The sequence below is a fragment of the Notolepis coatsorum genome, assembly GCF_963971535.1.
Source record: "Notolepis coatsorum genome assembly, chromosome: 2".
NCBI lineage: Eukaryota > Metazoa > Chordata > Actinopteri > Aulopiformes > Paralepididae > Notolepis > Notolepis coatsorum.
The window spans coordinates 93,053,563-93,059,083 of NC_140166.1; positions in this window are offsets into that span (position 1 = coordinate 93,053,563).

Here is a 5,521-nt window from a genome sequence, read left to right on the forward strand (position 1 = left end):
TGGCTGGCTCTGCGCTGACATGGTTGTCATCATACCTCAATGACCGCTCCTACCAAGTGTCATGGAGAGGAACCCTGTCGGCCACCCGCACCCTGCGGACGGGTGTCCCCCAGGGCTCGGTTTTAGGACCCCTTCTCTTCTCCCTCTACACTAAATCACTGGGTAACATTATCACGTCTCATGGCTTCTCCTACCACTGTTATGCCGACGATACTCAACTCTTCCTCTCCTTCCCTCCCTCAGATATCCACGTCTCTGAGCGGATCTCGGCCTGTCTGTCCGACATCTCCGCCTGGATGACGACCAACCACCTCAAACTGAACCTAAGCAAAACAGAATTGCTCCACCTGCCGGCCAAATCCTCCCCCCTGACCGACCTTTCCATCACAGTCGAGAATGCAGCTGTGACCGCGTCCCCGACCGCCAAGAACCTTGGTGTTGTCCTCGACGACCAGTTGAACTTCTCTGCTCACATCGCAGCGACAACCAGAACCTGCCGATTCCTCCTGAGCAACGTCAGAAGGATCCGCCCCTTCCTGACAAAAGAATCCACCCAACTCCTCGTCCAATCAACAGTCATCTCCCGCCTCGACTACTGCAACGCACTGCTCGCTGGCCTCCCGGCCACTGCCACTAAGCCTCTTCAACTCATTCAGAACGCAGCGGCCCGCCTGATCTCAAACCTACCGAAGTCGGCCCATGTCACCCCACTTCTTAGGGACCTGCACTGGCTCCCCATTGCTGCAGGCCTGTACGCTGCGACGAGATCGTCGCAAATTGCCCCCTAATTTGGCCGGTGCGAATGAAAAATTATATCTACTCGCAAGCTTGCGAATAGTGATTTCACCCCTTCATTCGCATTTCACTACACTAACATTAGCCTACAAGCAGGGCTGTACAGGCGACATAATGTTGCGGTTGTAATTTCATTAGACAGACCAGCGCGGACATTTAATAACATGCAATTTAATTGACACGAGCAATGGGCTAACGTTAGCTGGTGGTCCGGAGTGAAGCAGGGACGGCGGAGCTATAGGCTAACGTTAGCTGGTGGTCCCGAGTGAAGCAGGGACGGTGGAAAAGTGAGGAAAGGGGGTGGGTTATATTGACAATATGACAACGCTTGACAACAGAAGTTTAAACATAACTTAATATTTATTAGTTATTCGTTTCTGTATATCATCCACTTTCCATCTCCGTGTTAGACTCTTCCTGTTTACATTCGAGTGTGACGTCATCACCTACGGCAGCTTAGACGATCAAAACGCGAACCTAGAACAAAACCCGGGGGGGGGGGGGGGGGGCTGGCTCTCTTGTGCGTTCTCGCCCCCTCTCTCTACATTCAATGATTTAAAGTAGCCAAACGTTACAGACAGTATAAATACTAACTGGATAGTTGATGATAAACATTTAATTTCATTATCTGAAATATTCTAAAATCATTAAGTCTGCTATAAGCCATTATCCCTTTGTGTGTAATTATTATTTTCTCACAGTAGTATATATATATATATATATATATGTGTGTGTGTGTGTGTTTGGCTAAAGTGGATAGAAAACACAGTACTGTGCAAAAAAAGGGCACCCAAGAGTTTTTATATAAATAGTCTTAGATGTAAATACATTTTTTTATTAGTGTGTCAGTAGACTACTCTTAGTACATTTTCATTAAATTATTTTTTAAAGCATCTTCATGGTTTAATAATGCAAACATATGTTGCAGGGACTTATTATAATCATCATATTGGCGTGACTGTATGCATCAAAGGGTTAAATCAAGCATTTTAAGTGCTTTAGGAAATGTCAAAATATTGCAATATATATTGTGTATCGTGATATGGCCAAAAAATATCGCAATATCATTTAGAGGCCATATCGCCCAGCCCTACTATAATGGTAAAATAGTTATTTAAAAATGTGCCCCTAAAAAATATTCTTTGCCCCTAAATTTCTCATTTAGGGGCAAGTGTGCCCCTAGTGAAAAAGCTTAGCGTACAGCCCTGTGCTGCACGAATCCGCTTCAAGGCCCTCGACCTAACATACCGTGCGGCAAAGGGAACTGCTCCCGCCTACCTCCGGTCAATGGTCTCTAACTACACACCCTCAAGACCCCTACGCTCTGCTTCTTCTGGCCGCCTCAGACCTACTCCTATCCAAGCTCCGGGAGGGTCATCAAAGAGAAGTCGCCTATTCTCAGTCCTTGCCCCACAATGGTGGAATGAACTACCCACCCCAGTTAGGACAGCCGAAACACGTCCAATCTTTCGCCGTCGACTAAAGACGCACTTCTTCAACCATTATCTGAATAAAAAAAAAATAATAAAAAAAAAAAAAAAAATCTAACCCTAACTAACCATACTGTCATGCACTTGTCCTAATAAACTAACCTACTGTACACTGTAGCACTCAACACTTTGGCGAACATTGTTACTCAGCTGATATAGTTGTGCCCTTCCTGATGGCTTGTCATACAGAACTTGTAAGTCGCTTTGGATAAAAGCGTCAGCTAAATGACTAAATGTAAATGTAAATGTAAGTATTTAAGTTACTGACATTCTGAAGCGTGTTCATACTGTATGTTAGCAAAGTATTTAAGTTACTGCCATTCTGAAGCATGTTCATACTGTAGCTATGTTAGCTAATCTTATCTTACGTATTTAAGTTACTGACATTCTGAACCATGTTTCACCAGGGCTCAAAATTGCGACCGTTTTGGTCGCATATGCTCCCGAAATTTGATCTGTGCGACCTCAAAATATAATTGGGAGCATCTGTGCGAATGACAATTATTGTTCTGGTGCGACCTCCTCCCGTCCCCGAACATCCCTTTCTCTGTCCATTCACTAGTTTGTACACTCAGTATGTGCCTTGTGAGTTGACAGTGACCATTCTAACCAATCAAACATGAGCTTGACGTTCTTACATTTAATGCTGATTTTAGATTGGTTAAGATTAGCCTTCAATCACTCCCTTTCGTGGCATTCCACTGTCACGTGGCAGTGCTAACGTGTTAACTAGGCTAATTAGCATTAGCCCTTTGCCGAGTGATTTGCCCGGAAAGTAACGTTAGCCACAGCTTCGTTAGCTACATATCTAGTAAGCTATACAAAAATAAAGTTTAATGTGACTGATCTAGTGAGCTAGAATCGGAATATTCCACCCATAAATAGCTAATGTCAAATATAAATAACGTAACGTTTTGACGTTAGACGTTTGATGTTGACTACTAGCTAGCTAGCTAGTAGTACGGTGATATGTTGCCAATTGATTTCGGTCGAATAACGTTAGTGAGATTGGCCTACGTTCCGTTACGTATTCATAATCAAGAAAGTGTAGTGCCGAAGGATAGGATAGACAACGCTAAACATGTATTAACACTATAGGGACCAGCCACGAGTTAACTCGTGTTTCGGTGCCATGCGTTGTGGACCAGAGCCACGAGTTAACTCGTGGCAAGTTGTTATTGTTTTATTCCATATTAATAACGCTATTAACGTCCCCGATCGACTTGCAGGACCTACCCGCATATTTGATTTTCGAAACATGCAATACCGGCAATATCCGCTTAGGGGCGCCATCGCTCCACTGCAGTATCATTGAGGGCGATTGAAATTTTTTTTTTTTTTACTGTCTGTGGGCGTTTCATATGAGCCTCGATCCCAAACGAACACCCTCCATCTTTGATCCCGTTACCGAACGCAGATTTCAGCCTGGAATAATGGGATTTATGATCAACCAATGGACATATCGATCTACCAGATTCCGATGACTAATGACGAAATGCTGCCGGCGATCACATGGGCTGACGGTAGGATACTATTCCCCCAAATTACAGCTGGATTGGACATTGTTTTAAAACGCAACGTGATCGATCAGTGAAAATGAACGCACACTGTATTGCTAATCAATAATAGTAATCGGCGTCCCCCGCCGCCCCCATTTCATCCATAGATGCTCTGTAATAGTCCGGATGCTATGCAGTTTGTTTTATTTCATTCGTATATATACAGCAGAAATGGCGTTTGATATAACGTGATTAGCCTTTAGCCTATTATCTAGCTCCCCAGAAGAAATACTAGGCGAAAACTGCGATAAACCTTATATTCACGGCGCTATAAAATGACAACCAATCGATGGATTTTTATTTTCTTTAAGCCATTATGAAGGCACGGTTTATGCACTCAAGTGACAATGAGAATGGACAGATAGCAATACTATAAAGTATATATATAGCTGTTAGAAAGTACATCGGTTTGTTGATAAAGCGGTGTCCTCCAGCCATATATTACACTGCAAGCCGTGGTCGTCAATGTGTTAAACATCAACTCAACGTCAACACGTCAACACTCTGTTGACGTCGAGCTAGTTTGCCGACAGCAATGTAACAAAAAATATGGTCCATGCGGAACCCTTATCCCCAACACAGTTCGGTGTGTGAATTATGTTGAGCCACCACAAAAGATGAATCCAAAGTTTAATCCAGTAAGAATAGTACTAGGCTATATAAAATACATCTGTGCAAGTAGATTACATTAGCAAAACGTATTGCCCTTTTGACATGCAGCCTACATATTCATAATCATGAATGTTTATTTGGAAGTATTTTATATTCTGTACTTAGTTTGAAAGTGGTCAGACAGTTCCCTCTGTGTGTAATACAGACAGTCTTCACACATTCATAAATAACACTTACAGAAAAGCTTATTGTGTACTGTAATAAAAGAGGTTTTGATCAATGGGGGATTTTTTATGTACCGAATACCGCGATATACCGTGAAACCGTGGTATTTTTGCCCAAGGTTATCGTACCCTCAAAATGTCATACCGGCACATGCCTACTCTACACTATAGGCTACAATACTAGGTCTATACTATACTATAGTTTAATGCTACTTTCACTGTTTTACTGCATTACTGTTATAAAATCGTATTTATCAATAAAATAAAATCTATTACATATATATTATTGTTGGTGCTCCTTACATTTTGGTGGGTGCTCCTAAATTTTACCAAGTAAAAAAGTTTATTTCGAGCCCTGTTCACGACTCGAAGCGCGCACATGCACACACGCACTCTCGGAGCGATCTCTCCTCTCTCCCTCTCTCTATCTGTCTCTCCCTCTCTCTCTCTATCTCGCTCGCTTGTTCTCTCTCTCGCTCTCTCTGTATCAACACTCACGTCACGTCAACCCGTTGCAAAATATATTCGTATTCCGATCCGTGCAATAATATTCACGGGGGTATATATTGTCATTTGAAACAAGTTACCAATGCATTGTCCCATGGGATTATGCCCCCCGCGGCACAATTTATTAGTCTCCCTCTCTATCTCTATCTCCCCAAAGTCTAGTATGGGCGGAGCCCAGCCAAAAACAGCTTGGAATCTTGAAGGGCAGAAAATGCTGCTTTAGAGTACTTGATTAGAAATACAAAACAATGCATTTAAAAAAGACAAAAACGTACAGATGTGTTCCATACTCACAGGAATTGTGTAAAATTGCCCAAATAGTGAAAGAAATAGT